The sequence below is a fragment of the Nerophis ophidion genome, linkage group LG19, assembly GCF_033978795.1.
Source record: "Nerophis ophidion isolate RoL-2023_Sa linkage group LG19, RoL_Noph_v1.0, whole genome shotgun sequence".
NCBI lineage: Eukaryota > Metazoa > Chordata > Actinopteri > Syngnathiformes > Syngnathidae > Nerophis > Nerophis ophidion.
The window spans coordinates 45,422,607-45,449,091 of NC_084629.1; the positions used below are offsets into that span (position 1 = coordinate 45,422,607).

General features: G+C 41.5%; 1 protein-coding gene across 4 annotated transcripts in view; it reads right to left on the reverse strand.

The window, feature by feature from the left end:
• LOC133538468 (hyccin 2-like) overlaps window positions 1-26,485 on the reverse strand; it is a 118,737-nt gene that overhangs the window by 72,935 nt on the left and 19,317 nt on the right. For 3 of the 4 annotated variants that reach the window (XM_061880111.1, XM_061880112.1, XM_061880109.1), the window contains exon 2: window positions 22,804-22,886. The exons of the other annotated variant lie outside the window; for it this stretch is intronic. The gene's annotated coding sequence lies outside the window, so the exon portion shown is untranslated. The remainder of the gene's footprint in view (window positions 1-22,803; window positions 22,887-26,485) is intronic. 4 annotated transcript variants of the gene reach the window in all.

Below are 26,485 nucleotides of genomic sequence, written 5' to 3' on the forward strand. Positions count from 1 at the left end.
TGGGCTCCAGCCCTGTCGACACAGGTGAAGGTTCCAGCCCCGTCGCCGACGCTGGTGTGGGCTCCAGCCCCGTCGTCGACGCTGGTGTGGGCTCCAGCCCCGTCGTCGGCGGTGCTTGGCGGCGCGGAGCTGGTACCGGCGCTTGGCGGCGTGGAGCTGGTACCGGCGCTTGGCGGCGTGGAGCTGGTACTGGAGTAGGCTCCAGCTCTGGAGCTGGTACTGGAGTGGGCTCCAGGCTAAAATCTGTAACTGGTATGAGAACCAGTTCTGGGTCGGAGGCTGGTGTGAGAACCAGGTGGGAGTCTAGTGCTGGCTTGAGAACCAGGCTAGAAACATTTTCTGGTGTGAAAACCAGGCGAGAGTCTAATTCTGGCTTGAAAACCAGGCGAGAGTCATGTGCTGGTGTGAGAACCAGACTGGGAGCAGTGCAGAACACCGGTGGTGGAGGACGTGCTGGAGGTAATGACCTCGCGAGTCCGAACACCGGTGGAGGAGGTCTACAAGGCCGTTGAGACTTGGCCGGGGGAAAAACAGGTGGAGGAGGTCTACAAGGCCGTTGAGACTTGGCCAGGGGAAAAACAGGTGGAGGAGGTCTACAAGGCCGTTGAGATTTGGCCGGGGGAAAAACAGGTGGAGGAGGTCTACATGGTGGCTGTGGTTTAGAGGGTAGTATCTGTGCTACCTCCGTAGCACAGCTATAGGTCATAGCCCCTTCCTCCAGACGGGGATCCCAGACCCGTTCCCTATGGTCAGGGACTGACCTTAAGGGAGGGTGGTGGGAGGCTTGGAGGCGGGCCGACTCCTCCCCTTTAATTTGTCCAGAATTTCCTTTAGAAAAGGGAGGAAACACCTTGGACTTGGCCGGAGAATGAGGTTTTAAAGGAGGTGTAGGAGAAAAACTAGGTGACTGAGGTTGACTAGAATAATAAGAAAAAATATCCTGATAATTCTGTATCTTGTCATGAATGTTATTGATATTCAAAAAAGGTTGGGAATGAGAATTACTGTCCACAATATAAAAATCTTCTGAAAAAATGTCATCAACAGAGGCCGGTGTTGCGTCACCGGTGGGCGTTCCCCAATTGACGTCATCGCTTGTGTCAGAAAAAGTGTCATGGCAGCTTAAGGAATGATTTGAAAAAAAACAAGCAGGATTACCGGTAATGACGGGTGAATCCTGGACGGGGTGAAACTTGCTGTGTCCATGGGGAGGAATAAGTGGTGCTGGAACATTACTGCCGTGCGGGGGACCTCTCCACTGGACCCCCCGCCTCTTCGGGGCAGCGCGAACGGCTTCGGAGGGGACTTCAGGCCCACAGTCAAGTCTTTCCTGCTCCCAAGCCACGAGCTCCAACCACAAACCCAAGTCGAAGGGTTCCTCCCGTGGTTTCGACGCGGAAAAACATTTTGATGCTCGGATCCTACTGTGACGCTTGTGTGGCATTGTAATGCCGGATTGGTTCTTCCGGGGATGCGTCGAAGCGATGAACACAACAAGGTAAGTTATAAATGGATTTATTAAATAATAAAAGGCTAGGAACAAAAACACTGCTGTAAAGAGAAGGCAAACCAAAAACAGAAAAACAATTCCTCAGCATGTGAGCTGGAATAAACAAATGGCTTAGCGTAAAAGCTAGCGAGAATATACATACAAAGATGAAGGTCGAGAGTCGTCACTGTTGCGCGTGGGCAAATTAGGATCCGAGGAAGACTGAACAGAAAAGGCTGGCTTATAAAGGAGGGTGATTAGCTGAAGCAGGTGTGCGGTACGAGTGTAGCAGGTGAACTAATGAGTAAACAGAGTGATGGGCAAAACAGGAAATAAACGGGTCAGACTGAGAATGAAACAAAAATGGAAATAACAAACATGTGAAGATCTGAGCAGCAGATCGCAACAAATACACCAACTTATATTCTTGTCTTCATGAAAGATAGGACTCTATATGTTAAATATGCATGTATATTCATCAAAACACCTTCAACATGTCAACAAAAACGGCAAAATAAATAAATATAAATTATATACTGTATATATAAATGTATGTATATATATATATATGATATATGTGTGTGTATGAATGATATGTGTGTGTATGTATGATATGTGTGTGTATGTACTGTATATATGAGGTAGATCACCTCGAGTTGGTCATTTACTAAGTAATTGATAAACGTTGAAAAACTTATTGGGGTGTTACCATTTAGTGGTCAATTGTACGGAATATGTACTGAACTGTGCAATCTACTAATACAGGTTTTAATCAATCAAATCAATTATTGTGGCTCAATGTGCCATTTTTTTATTTTATTTTAATCTACTATTATTTAATATATATTATTGTTTTAGTTGCTTAGATATTCCTGGCTCTGAATTTGCTCATTGCTATTTTTATGTTTTTGTGCATTATTTGTTGCCGTAATCAGGTTACTCATCAGTTACTCAGTACTTGAGTAGTTTTTTCACAACATACTTTTTACTTTTACTCAAGTAAATATTTGGGTGACTACTCCTAACTTTTACTTGAGTAATAAATCTCTAAAGTAACTGTACTCTTGAGTACAATTTCTGGCTACTCTACCCACCTCTGCTGGCAACACCCCGCTTCACTGCAGGCCACGCTCCCTCCACAGTTAGCTTCAGAATAACAATGTTATTACAGAGAATAATAGATCTATTATACTCTAGAAATTTTGGTCTTACTTAAAAAATGCACATGTTTAGTTGTGTTCGGTGTTAAAAAAAAATATTATATGGCTCTTACGGAAATACATTTTAAAATATTTGGCTTCTTGGCTCTCTCAGCCAAAAAGGTTCCCGACCCCTGAATTAAGGAAATGCATGCAGTCTAACAACTACCATACCTTTTTAGTCTGCTGAAATGTGTCCTCTAAAAGCTTTTATTTTTTCAACCCAAAAATCTCTTCTCCGTATTTTAAAAATATATACACATCCGGCATCTTCAGGAAGCCTTTCTCTAGGACCTTGGCTGGTCACTTAAGCAGTGAAACAAAAAAGAACAGAGACAGCACGAAATGTCTAAGGAAATTAAGTCAAATGAGAGAGAAATGAGCAGACATTAGTTGACGTGCACGAGATGAAGTAGTAGTTGTGCATGGGTTCGCTTCAGTGCAATTTAACAGCTCTAGTTCCTAGTAGAGTGACTCAAGCGTACACAAATCCGCGATGAGAATAAATTATTTAAAGCATCTGACTATGGCGGGAATATTTCCCCATTGTCTTCACAACAGGGCGATATTGCAATATCCCATGTCTAGCATTAAAAGATTACAGTTGGTACAAAATGCGGCTGCTAGACTTTTGACAAGAACAAGAAAGTTTGATCACATTACACCTGTACTGTATATACCTTTATATACATATATACATACATATATACCTATACTGTATATACCTTTATATACATATATACATACATATATACCTATACTGTATATACCTTTATATACATATATACATACATATATACCTATACTGTATATACCTTTATATACATATATACATACATATATATCTATACTGTATATACCTTTATATACATATATACATACATATATACCTATACTGTATATACCTTTATATACATATATACATACATATATACCTATACTGTATATAACTTTATATACATATATACATACATATATACCTATACTGTATATACCTTTATATACATATATACATACATATATACCTATACTGTATATACCGTTATATACATATATACATACATATATACCTATACTGGCTCACCTGAACTGGCTTCCTGTGCACTTAAGATGTGACTTTAAGGTTTTACTACTTACGTATAAAATACTACACGGTCTAGCTCCATCCTATCTTGCCGATTGTATTGTACCATATGTCCCGGCAAGAAATCTGCCTTCAAAGGACTCCGGCTTGTTAGTGATTCCCAAAGCCCAAAAAAAGTCTGCGGGCTATAGAGCGTTTTCCGTTCGTGCTCCAGTACTCTGGAATGCCCTCCCGGTAACAGTTCGAGATGCTACCTCAGTAGAAGCATTTAAGTCTCACCTTAAAACTCATTTGTATACTCTAGCCTTTAAATAGACTCCCTTTTTAGACCAGTTGATCTGCCCGTTTCTTTTCTTTTTCTTCTATGTCCGATCCGGTGGCCATGTACTGCTTGCCTGTGTATCGGCTGGGGACATCTCTGCGCTGCTGATCCGCCTCCGCTTGGGATGGTTTCCTGCTGGCTCCGCTGTGAACGGGACTCTCGCTGCTGTGTTGGATCCGCTTTGGACTGGACTCTCGCGACTGTGTTAGATCCATTGTGGATTGAACTTTCACAGTATCATGTTAGACCCGCTCGACATCCATTGCTTTCCTCCTCTCCAAGGTTCTCATAGTCATCATTATCACCGACGTCCCACTGGGTGTGAGTTTTCCTTGCCCTTATGTGGGCCTACCGAGGATGTCGTAGTGGTTTGTGCAGCCCTTTGAGACACTAGTGATTTAGGGCTATATAAGTAAACATTGATTGATTGAATATCGGTTGGGCCCTTAGGCCTTAATATAATATTGTGCATTTCTTCCACTCTCGGAAGCCATCATCCCAAAATGTTTCGTCTCGCTCGCCAAATCGCTGTCACTGTTGCCTTCTTAATGTCACGCGGCTAAAAAAAAGTTTGGCAAACGTCAATAAGTAAGGCTCCCTAAAAGACTTGCTCATTGTCCTGCAGCGGTGTTTGCTAAGCACTGACAGAGTACCAACCCATCCTGTTTGACTGTACTTTAAACCCTAAGTTACAATAGTATTGCAAACAAACACAGTGAAGAAGGTTGGAACAAAGCCAAAACTGGACTTCAAAGACAAAATCTAATGTTCCAGCGTTGATTAAGCGAGACTTTACTTACGGGAAAATAACGGCCGAGCATGTTAAAACAATTACATATAACAGGGGTCGGGAACCTTTTTGGCTGAGAGAGCCATGGAAGCCAAATATTTAAAAAAGTATTTCCGTTAGAGCCACATAATATGTTTTAACACTGAATACAACTAAATGCGTGCATTTTTAAGTAAGACCAACATTTTTAGAGTATAATAAGTCTCTTATTCTTTTTAATAACATTGTTATTCTGAAGCTAACCAATAATAAATAAAATGTCATGTCTGTTGATCATGTTTTTGTTTGTCCTTTGGACTCTTTAAGTTCCTGTTTTTTTCCACTCCCTTGTCTGGTGTCCTTGGTTACTCATTTTGTCCACCTGTCTCTGGTGGACAAAATGCCTGCTCACCTGCTTCCCGAGCACGAATCAGAGGCAGTATTTAAGCTCGTCTTTGCCAGTCAGTCGCCCTGTGCTGACTTGTTTCATGCCTTGCCATAGTTTCGTGCTTCATGCCATGCCAAGTAAGTTTTGTTTGATTTATGTTCTTATTCTGTTTATGCGTTAGCTTTTTTCTTTAGCCTAAGTTGTGCCTCCACTGTGAGTGATTTTTGTTTGTATATTTTTTTAGTTAAAATCAAATCATGTTTTTACCTAAATGCCATGTCCCGGGTAGTCCGTCTGCCTTCCTGGGAGAACGACCCCGCAGCAAGCTGCAACCCCCCCATTGTGACATAAAATACTTCTTACCATTAATGCGACTTCTTGAACAGAACAGGTGCGGTAGAAAACGGATGGATGGATATAAATGCATGAGAATGTTTTATATTTTGAACGTTATTTTTGAAACTGTGATTACCAGCGGAATTATTCATCACTTATCGTGTTAAGCAATGTCAGCTAAGATTTATCTGAGAATCAGATGCAGTCATCACAAGGGCCACATCTGGCTCTAGAGCCATAGGTTCCCTACCCCTGCGTTAGAGCCATATAATATTTTTTAACACTAAATACAACTAAATGCATGCATTTTTAAGTAAGACCAACAGTTTTAAAGTCCTACTGAAAGCAACTACTAGCGACCACGCAGTCTGATAGTTTATATATCAATGATGAAATATTAACATTGCAACACATGCCATTACGGCCTTTTTAGTTTACTAAATTGCAATTCTAAATTTCCCGTGAAGTAACCTGTTGAAAACGTCGCGGAATGATGATGCTTATGTTGACGTTATTGGTTGGAGCGGACATTTTAGCCCAGCACCACTCACGGCTAAAAGTCATCTCTTTTCATTGCATGATCACACAGTATTTTGGACATCTGTGTTGCTGAATCTTTTGCAGTTTGTTCAATTAATAATGGAGACGTCAAAGAAGAATGCTGTTGGTGGAAAGCGGTGGATTGCAGCTGCCTTTAGCAACCGAAACACAGCCGGTGTTTGTTTGTTGTGAAGCTTGTGCGAACATGTTTCTCTACAACATGTCAACCAGCAAGTCCTCCTGCAACAGCTGTCAAAAAGGCAGCTTTGATCTTGGCTCCTCTCAGAGACACTGGCGGTCACCGCAGCCCTCCGACTTTCAGGTATGACTTTACAATCTCACTAAAACACTATTAACACGATAAGCAGATAAGGGACTTTCCAGAATTATCCTATCCATCCTTTTTCTACCGCTTATTCCCTTTTGGGGTCGCGGGGAGGCACTGGCGCCTATCTCAGCTACAATCGGGCGGAAGGTGGGGTACACCCTGGACAAGTCGCCACCTCCTCGCAGGGCCAACACAGACAGACAGACAACATTCACACACTAGGGCCAATTTAGTGTTGCCAATCAACCTATCCCCAGGTGCATGTCTTTGGAGGTGGGAAGAAGCCGGAGTACCCAGAGGGACCCCACGCATTCACGGGGAGAACATGTAAACTCCACACAGAAAGATCCCGAGCCTGGATTTGAACCAAGGACTGCAGGACCTTAGTATTGTGAGGCAGACGCAATAACCCCTCTCCCACCGTGAAGCCCGGAGAATTATCCTAGTAAATGTGTCTAATAGCATCTGAATTGCTCCCACTGCAGTCACCTTTTTTTCCCTAGTGCTTCACTCTAACTTTCCTCATCCACATATCTTCCATCCTCGCTCAAATTAATGAGGAAATCGTCGCTTTCTCGGTCCGAATCGCTCTTGCTGCTGGTGGCTATGATTATAAACAATGTTCAGATGTGAGGAGACCTACAACCAATGACGTCACGTGCATATCGTCTGCTACTTCAGGCTAGGCTTTTTTATTAGCGACCAGAAGTTGCAAACTTTATCGTCGATGTTCTCTACTAAATCCTTTCAGCAAAAATATGGCAGTATCGCGAAATGATCAAGTACGAATCCGGGTACTCTGGCTTCCTCCCACTTCCAAAGACATGCACCTGGGGATAGGTTGATTGGCAACACTAAATTGGCCCTCGTGTGTGAATGCAAGTGTGAATGTTGTCTGTCTATCTGTGTTGGCCCTGCGAGGAGGTGCCGACTTGTCCAGGGTGTACACCGCCTTCCGCCCGATTGTAGCTGAGATAGGCGCCAGAGCCCCCCGCCACCCCAAAAGGGAATAAGCGGTAGAAAATGGAAAAAATGGATGTCGTGGAAACATGTCAAGACCCCTTCTCAAACCAATCACAGACATCTGGTTTCACAAAAAAAACTCTCCGCGTCACATCCGCTTGTACCAAAATGGAAAAAAATGTCGTTCATTACGGTCATGCTTTTATTTTCAAATGTGTTTTGACGTCATCTGTGATATTTCTACAGACATAAATATTAGTACTTCAGTAGAGGAATATACCATTCAAGAGCAAGGGTGAAGTGTCTTGCTCAAGGACACAACGGATCTGACGAGGTTGGTAGACGGTGGGGATCGAACCAGGAACCCTCAGGTTGCTGGCACAGCCGCTCCCCCGTAAATGAAATACTTCTTACCATTAATGCGACTGAACAGGTGCGGTAAAAACAGAAGGATTGACTAAAATATATGAAAATGTTTTATATTTTGAACGTTATTTTTAACACAAAATCATTCATTATGTATCGTGTTTAAGCAATGTCAGCTATGATTGATCAGAGAGCCAGATGCAGTCGTCAAAAGAGCCACATCTGGCTCAAGAGCCGCAGGTTACCCACCCCTGACCTACAAGGTGCAATCCCTAAGCTGCCACAACAACAACATTTTCACTGAAACACTGCATTGTGTTTGGTAGAGATGTCCGACAATGGCTTTTTTGCCGATATTCCGATATTGTCAAACTCTTAAATACCAATTCCGATATCCAACGATACTGACATATATACAGTCGTGGAATGAACACATTATTATGCCTAATTTTGTTGTGATGCCCCGCTGGATGCATTAAACAATGTAACAAAGTTTTCCAAAATAAATCAACTCAAGTTATTGTATTTTTTTGATTTGTAGTACCATTAATGATCTACCGCTTATTCCCTTTTGGGGTGGCGGGGGGCGCTGGCGCCTATCTCAGCTACGATCGGACGGAAAGCGGGATACACCCTGGACAAGTCGCCACCTCATCGCAGGGCCAACACAGATAGACAGACATATGCATTGACATATGCATCTAATGCATTGTGAAAGTAATGCAGTTGTTGTATTGAAGTGAAAATATCAAACTTCCTGTTGATTTTTTCTAAAGTATGTTAATTATTAAAATGTAGGTCTAAGTGAGACCTACATAGTGTTTTTTGTTTCATGTCTCTCTGACATTCCTACCGGAAGTTACAAGCAGTTTTGTCTATGTTTTCTTCCTAGGAGCAGTTTGTCCGTGTTGTATTCCTAGGGGGGCGGTAGAGCGCAATTTTGAGTTTTGAGGTTAGGTTTTTTCATCAGATCGCAATTGATGTGTGTGTCAAGTTTGGTGAGTTTAGAAGCATGTTAAGGGCGTCAAATAACAGCTCAAAGAGGCAAAAATGACATTTTTTAGGAGACTTTGCACAGAGGTTCTTTGAAGGCGCGTAAAATCAAAACCTGAAAACTTATCAAAACTCTGTTCTATACTTTTAATCAGAAGGGTTCAATCTCTCTCCTGTGCGAGTTTGAAGCCAAAACAACAAACGCACTCAGAGGAGATAACGTTTGAAGAAAGGAGACCGTTTTTTACAAAACTTTTGTTTTGAAGGGGGGATTGCAAACTTCCTGTTGATTTTTGTTTGGGGTTGTCAATCTATGAAATATAAGTCTAAGCGAGACCTACATAGAGGTTTTTGTTTCATGTGTCTCCGAAATTCTTACCGGAAGTTACAAGCAGTTTTGTCTGTTTTCTTCCTAGTAGCAGTTTTGTCAGTGTTTTATTCAAAAACAGCGCTAGAGCGCAATTTCGAGTTTTGAGGTTAGGTTTTTTCATCAGATCGCAATTTTTGCCAGACCTGATGTGTGTGTCAAGTTTGGTGAGTTTAGAAGCATTTTAAGGGGGTCAAATAACAGCTCAAAGAGGCAAAAATGACATTTTTTAGGAGACTTTGCACAGGGGTTCTTTGAAGGCGCGTAAAATCAAAACCTGAGAACTTATCAAAACTCTGTTCTATACTTTTAATCAAAAGGGTTCAATCTCTCTCCTGTACGAGTTTGAAGCCAAAACAACAAACGCACTCAGAGGAGATAATGTTTGAAGAAAGGTGACCGGTTTTTACAAAACTTTTGTTTTGAAGGGGGGATTGCAAACTTCCTGTTGATTTTTGTTGGGGGTAGTTGTGAAGACTCTTCTTCGGCATGGTAATGCCGGTGTGGTTTTTCCAGGGATGCGTCGAAGCGATGAACACAACAAGGTAAGTTAAAGGGTATTTATTAAATAATAAAAGGCTATGAACAAAAACACTGGTGTAAAGAGAAAAGGTAAACAAAAGACGCTAGTGTGAAAGCTAGGATAAAACACAAGGAAAACTCAAACTTGGTACGAGGACACAAAAGAGTAAACAAAAACATTCAGCATGAAAGCTGGAAAATAAAGTGGCTTAGCGTGAGAGCTAGCGAGAAAATACATACATAGAATGATGAGAGTCGTCACTGTTGCGCGTGGGCAAATTAGGATCCGAGAATGAGTAAACAGAAAAGGTGAGCTTAAATAGGAGGGTGAAAATTAGTAGCAGGTGTGCGGGGCGAGAATAACAGGTGGACTGATGTGTAACCATAGTGATGGACAAAAACAGGAAATAAACGGGTCAGGCTGAGAATGAAAAAACAAACATGTGAAGATCTGAACAGCAGATCGCAACAGTTGTCAATCTATGAAATGTAGGTCTAAGCGAGACCTACATAGAGGTTTTTGTTTCATGTCTCTCCGACATTCTTACCGGAAGTTAAAAGCAGTTTTGTCTGTGCTTTCTTCCTAGGAGCAGTTTTTTCAGTGTTTTATTCAAAAATAGTGCTAGAGCACAATTTTGAGTTTTGAGGTTTGGTTTTTTCATTAGATAGCAATATTCGTCAGTCCTTATGTGTGCGGCAAGTTTGGTGACTTTTGAAGCATTTTAAAAGGGGTCAAATTACAGCGCAGAGGCAAAAATTGCATTTTTTGCGAATATTTCATTTTGATGGGGTTTTTGCCAACTTCCTGTAGATTTTTGCTGAAAGAAGTGAGTGTATGAAAATTGGGTCTAAGTCAGACCTACATAGGAGTTTTTGTTTCATGTCGCTATGACACTCCTAACAGAAGTTACATGCATGTTTGTCTAATTTTTTCCTAGGGGGCGCTAGAGCGCAATTTTCATTCTGGGGGACTGGTTGCTTAATATGTTGGGAATGTTTCCTATACTGACGTGTTTGTCAAATTTGGTGAGTTTTGAAGCATGTTAAGGGGGTCAAATTACAGCGTGTAGGTGCGGAATAATAATAAAACACAGCAGTTTCAATAGGGTCCATGGGCCTGGTGGACCCTAATAAAGATTTCTACACATAGAAGTAATCATCAACTTAAAAGTGCCCTCTTTGGGGATTGTAATAGAGATCCATCTGGATTCATCAACTTCATTCTAAACATTTATTCACAAAAAAGAAATCTTCATCAATATTTATGGAACATGTCCACAAAAAAATCTAGCCGTCAACACTGAATTGTTGCATTTCTTTTTACAGTTTATGAACTTACATTCATATTTTGTTGACGCATTACTCAATAAATATATTTATAAAGTATTTCTGAATTGTTGCTTTTTTTAGAATATTTTTTAAAAATCTCGCGTACCCCCTAGCATACCTTCAAGTACCCCCATTTGAGAACCACTGAAATAAGGTATGTGAATAAAAGTGTGATCATTTGATGTTGACTCAAAAAAACATGCAAATTAACATTTGAATACCACCCGAATAAATCAGTTTCCACATACCTTTTCAGTGAGTACTTCCCACAAGAATCAAAGGAAACAGTCATTCATTACACATTAGTTTTAAGACTAAGTCACTTATTTAAGCGGAGAGTACAAACATGGAAAGGACAGAGAGACATTGTGAACTTGGGCAGCATAAGCTTTAACAGGTCTATAAAAATTAAACCACTTACTTTGTGACTCATTTTGGGATTACTCTACAGTCGGTCCTAATTTTCTGAAATATATTTTTTTAATAAAAAAAATAAATAAATCAAAGTCATTAAAGCTATCTGATGGTGTGATAATGATATCATGTCAACAAAGCAAAGCCCTCAAAGAGTGTCCAATCAGATTGCTCGGATTTATCTGTACGCTGCCTCTTGGCCAACATTTTCTCATCATATTCCAGTTGGGTACCATCACGTTTCCTCTAATGGTGGCCTCGGCATCAAAGGACTTGAATGACTAAGCCCTGTCCTTCAAAGAACAGTCACCGCCATGGAAACAGAACAACAGTTCCAATAGTTGCGGTACATAGTGGAGAAGTAGGGAACCTATGGCTCTAGAGCAGGGGTGCCCACACTTTTTCTGCAGGCGAGCTACTTTTCAATTGACCAACTCGAGGGGATCTACCTCATTTATATATATCATTTATATTTATTTATTTATGAAAGAGACATTTTTGTAAACAAGTTAAATGTGTTTAATGATAATACAAGCATGTGTAACACATATAGATGTCTTTCTTTCACAAAGACAAGAATATAAGTTGGTGTATTACCTGATTCTGATGACTTGCATTGATTGGAATCAGACAGTAATGATGATAACGCCCACACTTTCAAATGGAGGAGAAAAAAAGTTGTCCTTTCTGTACAATACCACATGAAAGTGGTTGGTTTTTGGCATCTAATTCATCCAGCTTCCATACACTTTACAAGAAAAACATTGGCGGCCAATTCCGTAGCTTTCTTGATTGACATTGACGGCACCCGAGGGTCTTGTGAGATGACGCTGGCTGCTGCCAGTTCATTATTATGAAAATATGACAGAGAGGAAGGCGAGAAACACTTTTTATTTCAACAGACTTTCGCGCCGTCCCTTCCGTCAAAACTCTAAAGGCCGACTGCAAATTTCCTATCTTCACAATAAAAGCCCTGCTTCATGCTGCCTGCGCTAACAAAATAAGAGTCTCGGAAAGCTTTCTGAGGGATCGCTTGTGCACGCCAGTTTTCCGAGACTCTGTATTTAGTTAGCGCAGGCAGCATGAAGCAGGGCTTTTATTGTGAAGATAGGAAATGTGCAGTCGGCCTTTAGAGTTTTGACGGAAGGTACGGCCCAAGAGTCTGTTGAAATAAAAAGTGTTTCTCGCCTTCCTGTCGGTCATATTTTCATAATAATGATCTTGCAGCAGCCAGCGTCATCTCACAAGACCCTCCGGTACCGTGAATGTCATTTAAGTGACGTCTTGGTGAAGATTGATGATCACTCATTTTTAGGTCTATTTTTTTTAAAAGCCTGGCTGGAGATCGACTGACACACCCCCCGCGGTCGACTGGTAGCTCGCGATCGACGTAATGGGCACCCCTGATATAGAGCCAGATGTGGCTCTTTTGATGACTGCATCTGGTTCTGGGATAAATCTTAGCTGGCATTGCTTAACACGATAAGTAATGAATAATTCCACTTGTAATCACAGTGTTAAAAATAATGTTCAAAATATAAAACATTCTCATGCATTTTTAATCCATCCATCCTTTTTCTACCGCACCTGTTCAAGAAGTCGCGTTAATGGTAAGAAGTTATTTATTTATTATTGGTTAGTGTGGGGCTTGCGCTCCTGGGGGTTCTTCAGACCCCCAAGCACCGACATGAGAGCCTGTTTCAGGGTTACAATATTGTTTTATTAATAGTAGGGATGCACCAATTAATCAGTAACCGAATATATTCGGCCGAATATGGCAAAAAAAGCCACATTCGGCCTTCGGTGGAATGAGTTAAAAGCAAGGCCGAATAGTGGCGTGTGACGCAAAGACGCAATTTTATGACGTGGTGACGCAATCAACCAACGTGCAGTGTTAAATTTAAATTGTTTTGTACATAGTTAGTTTCCTTCTTTTTATTCTGAAGCTGAAGTACTGTTATTGACAAATCTGTTCTGGCCTGGGATATGTTGTGTACCTGTATAAGTGTATGAGGTTACAAGCACACACTTATTGAGATTTAGTGGGGCCTCTGTTTACATTATTAGCCTGTTGTGTAGGCTACCTGTATAAGTGTATGAGGTTACAAGCACACACTTATTGACATTTACTTAAGCCTTCTGTTTACATTATTAGCATATCTACTGTGGCTAAGCAGACTTTTGCCAAAAGGACAATAATTCATTTGTTGTGGGTTTATCCACTTTAATGCACTTTATTTTTTTTTTGGAATGCATGTTTTGTTTGAAGGCCTAATATAAATGAAAAACTTTGTGCTTTTTTTGAAAAGCAAAGGCTACTGGAATATTAAAAAATGTCAATATTCAATAAAAATGTATTTTATTTGAAAAACATGTCTAAAAATGTATTCTAGGCTATTTATGCAATATAAAAAAGTTGTGAAAAACTGCATTTATTATTCGGTATTTGGTATTCGGCCTTCGGCCAAGCGCTCAAATTTTATTCGGCTTCGGCCACAAATTTTCATTTCGGTGCATCCCTAATTAATAGTATTTCCAGCCCCAACCCAGTCTCTCCTCCTGGCTGCTGCTTATAATAGAGTGACAGGTGATTAGATAACAAGGCCCAGGTGGGCCGTCTACGTACCTGTTGCTGCAGGCCCGCAGACCACGCCCCCTCCACAGTTAGCTTAAGAATAACAATGTTATTACAAAGAATAAGAAACCTATTATACTCTAGAAATGTTGGTCTTACTTAAAAATGCACGTGTTTAGTTGTGTTCAGTGTCAAAAAAATATTATATGGCTCTTACGGAAATATATTTTAAAATATTTTGTCTTTTGGCTCTCTCAGCCAAAAAGGTTCCAGACCCCTGATTTATCAGATGGAAACATTTGTTGTCTGCTGACAAGAAGACAAGCCAGACAGCGTGGATATATTCCATGATGGAGCCTCGTGGTGAATAAAAAAAACAATTGAAAATTAAAGCTGCAAGCAGCAATGGACGGAACCGCTTTGGCTGCTGCCCCCGATATAAGCAGGCAAATGACAACTTTAAAACATACCGGATTAGCTACGGCACCTGGCAGCCTTCTTGGTAAAGACGATCACAGCACCTCACTCAAAAATGTTGGTGCGTGCGCAACAGCAGCCGAAGGTATGGGGGGGAAAAAAGAGGAAAAAAACATCTCCCTCAATGTGTCTGCGCATGGCGGCCATCTATGAAATGGTTTTCAGCGCAGCGGTTCCTTTAAGGCTGATAAAATCAAAACTGTAGCAGTAATTAAAACTCTTTCATCAACTTTTAATCAGAAGGGTTCAATCCCTCTCCTGTGGTAGTTTGAAGCCGACACGACAAACGTGCTCAGAGGAGATAATGTTTGAAAAAAGGTGATCAATTTTTACAAAACTCAAGTTTTGAAGGAGGAATTGCAAACTTCCTGTTGATTTTAGCTGGGGGTGGTCAATATATGAAATGTAGGTCTGAGTAAGACCTACATAGAAGTTTTTGTTTTTGTTCTGTACGACATTCCTACTGGAAGTTACAAGCAGTTTTGTCTGTGTTTTCTTCCTAGGAGCAGTTTGGTCTGTGTTTTCTTCCTAGGGGGCGCTAGAGCGCAATTTTGAGTTTTGGGGTTAGGTTTTTGGATTAGATCGCAATTTTCTCCGGTCCTGATGTGTGTGTCCAGTTTGGTGAGTTTTGAAGCATGTTAAGGAGGTCAAATTACAGCTCAAAGATGCAAAGGTGAGTGTTTTTACAAAACTTTTGTTTTGGAGGGGAAATTGCAAACTTCTTGTTGATTTTTGCTGAAGGATGTGAGTGTATGAAATCTAGGTCTAAGTGAGACCTACATAGAGTTTTTTTCATGTCGCTACGACATTCCTACTGGAAGTTACAGGCAGTTTTGTCTTTGTTTTCTTCCTAGGGGGCGCTAGAGCGCAATTTTAAGTTTTGGGGTTAGGTTTTTTGATTAAATCGCAATGTTAGCCCGTCCTGATGTGTGTGTCAAGTTTGGTGAGTTTTTGAAGCATGTTAAGGGGGTCAAATTACAGCTCAAAGCTGCGGAATAATAATGAAAGAATAAAACGCTAGAAATTCAATGGGGTCCTCTGTCCCAAAACGACAAATATACAAAGATGGTAAAAGCTAGTCTATCCAAGAGTCCCTACGGACTTTGGGTGAGAGCCAGAATACACCCTTGGCTGATCACCAGCTAAATCAGGGGTCTCAAACTCAATGTACCTGGGGGCCACTGGATGCGGAGTCTGGGTGAGGCTGGGCCGCAAGAAAAGATTTCTTAAATATATTTTTAAATGTCTTTATTTTTATTTTCAACACAAAATAAAATCAAAATATTAATGAACAAAATGAGAATTGTGCACCGCAACTTTCTCTGAGCAAATAAGACACGTCGGAGTGCCCTTGTGCTCAACAAAGAAATATTGCATCTCCCACTTTTCCTGGAATTGTCTTCACTCATCACTAACCTTTCTCTTCACTGCAGGCTTTGAAAAAGACATGTTTGGGGTTGTGGAATATATTTGTATTTAGCCCAAGCACGGAGAATAATGTTATTTCCGCAATGTGTGTCGTTCCGCTTTTCCTCCCTAAAGCAACAGGGAGGTCGGCGGATAATAGCCGGGAAAGTACCTGGATAACGAGCGCAAAAAAGTGATGGCTCCCAGAGTGTTATTCGGCGTCATATAGAAATATGTGTAGTGTTCATCGTGTGAGGCAATGCAAATTAAACAATAAGAAAAACAAATAACGGTTTGAATTGGTCCAAGTTATTGGGGACCGCTACTACTGACGGACAGGTGTCGCGGTGTGACTGCAGCCAGGCACGTAAGAAAACCCTCGTCTCCATGGCAACATTTCTGTCGCTTTCACTCATTTGCCGCTTTTCCACTAATGCAGGGGTAGGCAACCCAGAACGTTGAAAGAGCCATTTTGGACACAAATAACCAAAATTGTCTCTGTTTGGAACCAACAGTCCATAATGGATCAAATAGTGAGAGTCCAGTCCATAGTGGATCTGACATAATAGTGGGAGTCCAGTCCATAGTGACTATAACATAATAGTGAGGGTCCAGTCCATAGTGGATCTAACATAATAGTGAGAGTCCAGTCCATAATGGATCAAATAGTGAGAGTCCAGTCCACAGTGGATCAAACATAATAGTGAAAGTCAAGTCCATAGTGGATCTAACATGATAGTGTGAGAGTCCAGTCCATAGTGGATCTAACATAATAGTGAGTCCAGTCCATAGTGGATTTAACATAATAGTGAGAGTCCAGCCCATAGTGGATCTAACATAATAGCGACAGTCCAGTCCACAGTGGATCTAACATAATAGTGAGAGTCCAGTCCATAGTGGATCCAACATAATAGTGAGAGTCCAGTCCATAGTGGATTTGACATAATAGTGAGAGTCCAGTCCATAGTGGATCTAACATAATAATGACACTCCAGTCCATAGTGGATCTAAAATAATAATGGGACTCCAGTCCATAGTGGATCTAACATAATAGTGAGAGTCCAGTCCATAATGGATCCAACATAATAGTGAGAGTCCAGTCCATAGTGGATCTAACATAATAGTGAGAGTCCAGTCCATAGTGGATCCGACATAATAGTGAGAGTCCAGTCCATCGTGGGGCCAGCAGGAATAACACTTGCCAAAAAAGCCATGATGCTCAGGATGATAATATAAGGAATATAAGAACTGAATTTCAAGGAGAGTGCACAATAAGGACAGTGTCAATGAAGTTGTCCCAAATAAGCAGTGCCAGAATTCAGAACGCCAACATGCTTTTTTTTTTCCCCTTCCCGAGGTCAGCTTAGCTCACTCAACCATGAATTATTGAGCCCAAGCGAGTCCTGTGCCTGTTTGCACCACCGCCTTTTCTGGTAAAGTGAGTAAATGTCCAACCACGATACGTGATATCTACCTTCACCCTCCTCCGCAAACATGGTAAGTAATAACACACACGTGCATTTTCTTCCATCTGCCTGGCTGGAGTGCTCCTTTCACCCTTTTTCTCGTGCATGCTTCTTTGCAGGGGGGGGGGGGGGGGGTCTTGCTGGAACACATGCAAACAGTTCATCCAGACACTTTCCCCGGGCAGGAGGATTAACCCTTAATACGTGACCACGCTGAAGCTGTCGGCTGTAATCCCCACCCCCTCTGCCTCGCTTAATCGTTACGAGAACCAGCCACTCACCGGCGGCAGATTAGGCTGGTCTTCTCGGGAATGGAAGGACCTTTATGAGTAGCAAATTCAGCACTGGAGAATTAGTCACCTTTATGTGGAAAGACAGGCGTGCACTTATGCACATTTGTGATTTCTGCATACTGCATACAGATGGTGCTGCTGTAGTGGCTGCTGTGCTCTTGTGTCATCCTTTTGTGTTTCCCTCTTGTTTTCATGTGTTATTGTATTTTTTTGCCTTTTGGTCCGTGTGACAAGTGGTGGCACTTTTGTGACCTCTGCGGTGCTTTTTTGTGGACTTCTGGATCTGCCTCCCGGGAGCCTTTTGGCCAGGGGTGCCCATTACGTCGATCGCTAGCTACCAGTCGACCGCGGGAGGGGTGTCAGTTGATCTCCAGCCAGGCTTTTAAAGAAAATAGACCTAAAAATTACTGATCATCAATCTTCACCAAGACGTCACTTAAATGACATTCACGGTACCGGAGGGTCTTGTGAGATGACGCTGGCTGCTGCAAGATCATTATTATGAAAATATGACCGAGACGAAGGCGAGAAACACTTTTTATTTCAACAGAGTCTCGCGCCGTCCCTTCCGTCAAAACTCTAAAGGCCGACTGCACATTTCCTATCTTCACAATAAAAGCCCTGCTTCATGCTGCCTGCGCTAACTAAATACAGAGTCTCGGAAAACTGGCGTGCACAAGCGATCCCTCAGAAAGCTGGCGTGCACATCACTTGTGCACGCCAGCTTTCCGAGACTCTTATTTTGTTAGCGCGGGCAGCATGAAGCAGGGCTTTTATTGTGAAGATAGGAAATGTGCAGTCGGCCTTTAGAGTTTTGACGGAAGGGACGGCGCGAAAGTCTGTTGAAATAAAAAGTGTTCCTCGCCTTCCTCTCTGTCATTTTTTCACAATAATGAACTGGCAGCAGCCAGCGTCATCTCACAAGACCCTCGGGTGCCGTGAATGTCAATCAAGCAAGCTACGGAATTTGCCGCCAATGTTTTTCTTGTAAAGTGTATGGAAGCTGGATGAATTAGATGCCAAAAACCAACCACTTTCATGTGGTATTGTACAGAAAGGACAACTTTTTTTCTCCTCCATTTGAAAATGTGGGCGTTATCATCATTACTGTCTGATTCCAATCAATGCAAGTCATCAGAATCAGGTAATACACCAACTTATATTCTTGTCTTGGTGAAAGAAAGACATCTATATGTGTTACACATGCTTGTATTATCATTAAACACATTTAACTTGTTTACAAAAATGTCTCTTTCATAAATAAATAAATATAAATGATATATATAAATGAGGTAGATCCCCTCGAGTTGGTCAATTGAAAAGTAGCTCGCCTGCAGAAAAAGTGTGGGCACCCCTGATTTAATGTATGACTATAAACAAAATACGGAATAAATCTCCAACTTGCTAAAACACCAAAATTGTGTGGGGGTTGAATAATTTTGATCACTATGTATGTCCGGGACACCTGATTCTGATCATTTGGAAGGGTGGCCAAATATTTTTGGGCAATATACCGTATCTGTATACTGAACATGTCCACAGAGTGTGCGTAAAACCGAAAATAGATGCTACGATATACTGTGTGATACAGATAGAGAAAAAAATGGGCTCCACTATCAGCGTCACAGTAGTCTCATAGGCCGGGCGAGGGGAACTGAGGCGTGCGCACATCCAGGGCTAAAATTAGCTCCGCTGCAGCTGCAGGGCCAGACGTGCTGGGATGGGCCCGTGTTGCAACACACACAGTACACACACACACAGATCTGCCAATTAGATGGGGTGAGCCATAACAAACACAGAGAGAGAGCGCACAGGTGAACACTAGCAATATCTTGCTTACTGCTTCTCTAACAAACGCATAGCAACACAAATGAGTTGTATGCAAACCAAACACTGTAATGTCAGAGACATACACAGTGGACAATTGTCTTACAGCTTTTCTTTTTGCAGGATTACGTAAAAACAACGCAACAAAAAAATGCAGTGATGGGCAGTAACAAGCTATTTTTCATCTTTTTTTTAAAAAAGTAGCTTTTTCCTGTAGCTTAGCTACTTTTAGACCCATGCAGCTAGGTAGCTTACATCAGTGGTTCTCAAATGGGGGTACGTGTACCTCTGGGGGTACTTGAAGGTATGCCAAGGGGTACGTGAGATTTTTTTTAAATATTCTAAAAATAGCAACAATTCAAAAATCCTTTATAATAGGGATGCACCGAAATGAAAATTTGTGGCCGAAGCCGAAGCCGAATAAAATTTAAAAGCTTGGCCGAAGGCCGAATACTGAATACAAATAATAAATAAATAAATGATAAATGGGTTGTACTTGTATAGCGCTTTTCTACCTTCAAGGTACTCAAAGCGCTTTGACACTACTTCCACATTCACACACACATTCACACACTGATGGAGGGAGCTGCCATGCAAGGCGCCAACCAGCACCCATCAGGAGCAAGGGTGAAGTGTCTTGCTCAGGACACAACGGACGTGACGAGGTTGGTACTAGGTGGGATTTGAACCAGGGACCCTCGGGTTGCGCACGGCCACTCTCCCACTGCGCCACGCCGTCCCTTAATGAATGCAGTTTTTCCCCAAAAATGTTATATTGCATAAACAGCGTACAATACATTTTTAGACATGTTTTTTTTAAAATAAAGTACATTTTTATTGAATATTGACATTTTTTTAATATTCCAGTAGCCTTTGCTTTTCAAAAAAAGCACAAAGTTTTTCATTTATATTAGGCCTTCAAACAAAACATGCATTCCAAAAATAAATAAAGTGCATTAAAGTGGATAAACCCACAACAAATGAATGATTGTCCTTTTGGCAAAAGTCTGCTTAGCCACAGTAGATATGCTAATAATGTAAACAGAAGGCTCAAGTAAATCTCAATTAAGTGTGTGCTTGTAACCTCATACACTTATACAGGTAGCCTACACAACAGGCTAATAATGTAAACAGAAGGCTCAAGTAAATCTCAATTAAGTGTGTGCTTTTAACCTCATACACTTATACAGGTAGCCTACACAACAGGCTAATAATGTAAACAGAGGCCCCACTAAATCTCAATAAGTGTGTGCTTGTAACCTCATACACTTATACAGGTAGCCTACACAACATGCTAATAATGTAAACAGCACACACACAATGTAAAGAGCACACATCAGAGAAATACCGTCTGCTCGGTATCGTGTAACGGGGCTCAATGTGCTCCATAGTCTCCAAAAGCCAATGTCCTCCACAACACTAAACGGTTGATCATCCAATGCCATAAACTCCATTACCTTCTTCGTAATTCCGTTTGCTTTGGCACTGTCAGTCGCAAACATTTTCGTCCTCTCAAAGACGTCGGCCACGAGGCACCTCCTCCAGACAGTTTGGCTGAACATTCCTTGCAAACTGCAATACTTTTGTCACTTTCCGACACTTTAAAATATCTCCACACTGCTGACATTTTTCCGAAGGCGCCTGGTTCCAACGTCACCGCGTCACTGCACGTTGGTTGATTGCGTCACCGCGTCAAAAAATTGCGTCACACGCCACTATTCGGCCTTGCTTTTAACTCATTCCACCGAAGGCCGAATGTGGCTTTTTTTGCCATATTCGGCCGAATAAATTCGGTTACCGATTAATCGGTGCATCCTTACTTTTTACAAATGAGTCATGGCCAATTATGCAAATTGAACAACTCCAACATACATATGAGATACATTTTATAACTTGCAAAGCCTTGAACCAGTGGGAACCTGAACGGATCCCTATTTAACTGGCTGACCTGTACGGATGCATAACTCCTCTCAATTATTCCATCAACAACAAAACCCATCCATCCATCCATTTTCTACCGCTTATTCCCTTGCGGGGTCGCGGGGGGCGCTGGTGCCTATCTCAGCTACAATCGGGCGGAAGGCGGGGTACACCCTGGACAAGTCGCCACCTCATCAGAGGGCCAACACAGATAGACAGACAACATTCACACTCACATTCACAGACTAGGGACCAATTTAGTGTTGCCAATCAAAATACAAAAACTTTAAAGCTTGCGAATGTGTTATATAATATATTACATGTTAGTTTGGAACGATAGTTTGTAATGTTAGCCAGCTAGCCATGTTAGCTAATGTTAGTCAAAAATACTAAATATTTCAACACAAAAACTTTAAAGCTTGCGAATGTTATATAATATATTACATGTTAGTTTGTAATGTTTGTAATGTTAGCCAGCTAGCCATGCTAGCTAACGTTAGGCTAAAATACTAAATATTTCAACACAAAAACTTTAAAGCTTGCGAATGTGTTATATAATATATTACATGTTAGTTTGTAATGTTTGTAATGTTAGCCAGCTAGCCATGCTAGCTAACGTTAGGCTAAAATACTAAATATTTCAACACAAAAACTTTAAAGCTTGCGAATGTGTTATATAGTATATTACATGTTAATTTGGAACGATAGTTTGTAATGTTAGCCAGCTAGCCATGTTAGCTAACGTTAGTCTAAAATATTAAATATTTCAACACAAAAACTTTAAAGCTTGCGAATGTTATATAATATATTACATGTTAGTTTGTAATGTTTGTAATGTTAGCCAGCTAGCCATGCTAGCTAACGTTAGGCTAAAATACTAAATATTTCAACACAAAAACTTTAAAGCTTGCGAATGTGTTATATAATATATTACATGTTAGTTTGGAACGATAGTTTGTAATGTTAGCCAGCTAGCCATGTTAGCTAACGTTAGTCTAAAATAGTAAATATTTCAACACAAAAACTTTAAAGCTTGCGAATGTTATATAATATATTACATGTTAGTTTGTAATGTTTGTAATGTTAGCCAGCTAGCCATGCTAGCTAACGTTAGGCTAAAATACTAAATATTTCAACACAAAAACTTTAAAGCTTGCGAATGTGTTATATAATATATTACATGTTAGTTTGGAACGATAGTTTGTAATGTTAGCCAGCTAGCCATGTTAGCTAACGTTAGTCTAAAATACTAAATATTTCAACACAAAAACTTTAAAGCTTGCGAATGTTATATAATATATTACATGTTAGTTTGTAATGTTTGTAATGTTAGCCAGCTAGCCATGCTAGCTAACGTTAGGCCAAAATACTAATACTTAAATATTAAAATTTAAAAGCTTGCGAATGTGAAAACATTAACATTACATACCTTCAAAATGTTCACAAGTTGTTGTTCTTCGTTTGTTCATCAACTGAAGCATGATGTAATTCAACTTTTCACGCCTTTATAGCCTGTTGATTAGAATCACACCATAATATAAGTGCAACTCCACAGAGAAGGAGTTTCGAATGCTATGCTGCCACAATGGCCGCTTGGCAAGGCTCAACAAAAACTGACCTTGAGCATGCCCTGACCACAAAGCCGCTGCCTTTCTGGAAAACCACACACAGGATAGCCTAGGGAGCGGGTGCAATAATACCCAGTATAAGTCCCAAAAGTTCTGCATTAAAGCAATCCAAAATGAGTTTTTTACTGATATACTGCAGCCTATGTAAATGCAATAGTAAGAGCGACAGAATACTGATAATCATTAGTGAGACCATTTGGGAAGCTTCATCCTTCTTTTGCTTTGTTCCAAAGCATGCAGGTGCCGTCTCATCTCTGATAGGTTGTTCCAGCAAAAGCCTACGCTTTCCTTCCACGTATTATCAATCCTCCCTTGAACCCAAATAGTTGGCGCCGATTCAAAGGCTGCATGGATCACCCGGGTTTTGGCGACTGTTCAGCTTCAAAATGGACATCGAGTCGTGACTCGCGCAGAGCTGTGATGGAGGATGATGGCCTGTTACCTAATACCGACCATGCGGTCTTATTCAAATGGGATTCCGTGAGCATGGTTTACATTTTGATAAGATCAACAACAAACCCAAATACATCATTTTGCTACATAATTTTAGCTTCTCTGTTATCTGATCCTCCAATTTCCCTATGACGGTCGAGATCAGAGGAAGGGAACCTATGGGTCTCGAGCCAGATGTGGCTCTTTTGTTGACTGCAGATGGCTCTCAGATAAATCTCAGCTGACATTGCTTAACACGATAAGTAATGAATGATTCTGCTGCTAATCAGTGTTCAAAATATAAAACATTCTCATGCATCTTAATCCATCCATCAGTTTTCTAGTATTAATAGTAAGAAGTATTTAGGCCGCTTATACCCGTGATCTTACTCTAGCCTTTAAATAGACTCCCTTTTTAGACCAGTTGATCTGCCGTTTCTTTTCTTTTTCTTCTATGTCCCACTCTCCTTTGTGGAGGGAGTCCGGTCCGATCCGGTGGCCATGTACTGCTCGCCTGTGTATCGGCTGGGGACATCTCTGCGCTGCTGATCAGCCTCCGCTTGGGATGGTTTCCTGCTGGCTCCGCTGTGAACGGGACTCTCGCTGCTGTGTTGGATCCGCTTTGGACTGGACTCTCGCGACTGTGTTGGATCCATTATGGATTGATCTTTCACAGTATCATGTTCTCATATGTTCTCATAGTCATCAGTATCATCAGTATCACAGTATCATGTTCTCATAGTCATCATTGTCACCGACGTCCCACTGGGTCATTATTGTCACCGACGTCCCACTGGGTGTGAGTTTTCCTTGCCCTTATGTGGGCCTACCGAGGATGTCGTAGTGGTTTGTGCAGCCCTTTGAGACACTAGTGATTTAGGGCTATATAAGTAAACATTGATTGATTGATCTTGTCCTTTCGGTCATAACCCAAAGCTCATGACCATAGGTGAGGATGGGAACGTAGATCGACCGGTAAATTGAGAGCTTTGCCTTCCGGCTCAGCTCCTTCTTCACCACAACGGATCGATACAGCGTCCGTATTACTGAAGACGCCGCACCGATCCACCTGTCGATCTCACGATCCACTCTTCCCTCACTCGTGAACAAGACTCTGAGGTACTTGTACTCCTCCACTTGGGGCAGGGTCTCCTCCCCAACCCAAAGATGGCACTCCACCCTTTTCCGGGCAAGAACCATGGACTGCTGAAGTGCTGATTCTCATCCCAGTCGCTTCACACCGGCTGCGAACCGATCCAGTGAGAGCTGAAGATCCTGGCCAGATGAAGCCATCAGGACCATGTCATCTGCAAAAAGTAGAGACCTAATCCTGCTGCCACCAAACCGGGTCCCCTCAACGCCTTGACTGCGCCTAGAAATTCTGTCCATAAAAGTTATGAACAGAATCTGTGACAAAGGACAGCCTTGGCAGAGTCCAACCCTCACTGGAAACGTGTCCGACTTACTGCCGCCATTGCGGACTAAGCTCTGACACTGATTGTACAGGGAGCGGACCGTCACGATCAGACAGTCCGATACCCCATACTCTCTGAGCACTCCCCACAGGACTTCCCGAGGGACACAATCCAATGTCTTCTCCAAGTCCACATGCGCCCTCAAGGACCCTGCAGAGAGTACAGAGCTGGTCCACAGTTCCACGACCAAGACGAAAACCACACTGTTCCTCCTGTATCTGAGGTTGGACTATCCGGCGTAGTCTCCTCTCCAGTACACCTGAATAGATCTTACTGGGAAGTTATTAAAAACGAATAAGAGACTTATTATACTCTGAAAATGTTGGTCTTGCTTAGTAGTATTCAGTGTAAAAAAAATATATCATATGGCTCTCACTGAAATACATAGCTCGGTTGGTAGAGTGGCCGTGTCAGCAACTTGAGGGTTGCAGGTTCGATTCCCGCTTCTGCCATCCTAGTCACTGTCGTTGTGTCCTTGGGCAAGACACTTTACCCACCTGCTCCCAGTGCAACCCACACTGGTTTAATTGTAACTTAGATATTGGGTTTCACTATGTAAAGCGCTTTGAGTCACTAGAGAAAAGCGCTATATAAAATATATAATTCACTTTTAAAATATTTGACTTTCATGGCTCTCTCAGCCAAAAAGATCCCCGACCGCTGGTCTAAACAATATTTTGAGGTCATCAGCCGTTTTGCTGCCTACAGCAGGGACTCTACAGGTTTCAACAACTCCAATTTAAGACGTTTAACAAGTTTTTTAAGACCATATTTAAAAAAATTTAAGACCATTTCACATCCATACAGACAAAAAAGTACAGAGACGTACAGGAAAATCAGAGGGCCAGAAGGATTTCTAAGAATATGAAATTATTCACTGCTCTTTCACATTGGAAAACAAACTGGTTAACCTGACTAAATACACCAGAAGCTTCTCTAATGTAAACTAACTGGAAAAAATCCTAACAGACATTTTTCAGATCTGCCATATAAGTGGGGCGGTATAGCTCGGTTGGTAACGTGGCCGTGCCAGCAACTTGAGGGTTGCAGGTTCGATTCCCGCTTCAGCCATCCTAGTTACTGCCGTTATGTCCTTGGGCAAGAGACTTTACCCACCTGCTCCCAGTGCCACCCACACTGGTTTAAATGTAACTTAGATATTGGGTTTCACTATGTAAAGCGCTTTGAGTCACTAGAGAAAAAACGCTATATAAATATAATTCACTTCACTTCTCACAAAAGGTGCAGTGTGCTTCATATCAAGTGTTTTCATGTAAGGACGTCAGCAATGGTAGAGGAAAGCACAACAATACTGAAAGGGACTGTTAGCATCTCTGCTAAAGCCAAACTTTTGCAGTGCTTTTTGCAGCTGTCATAATTGAGCAAACTGATAAAACCATCTACAGTACTACTGCTGATTCTGCAAAAAAGTTGTGAAAAACAGAGAGTGCAGACAGAGCGATTGTCTAAAAAGAAAGAAGGCAATTATGGCTTGCAGGCCTCAAACAGAATCTGGATGTCAGTGATGTAGATAACATTCAAATTTGCTGAGCTCATTTTCTATCTGGTATGTACG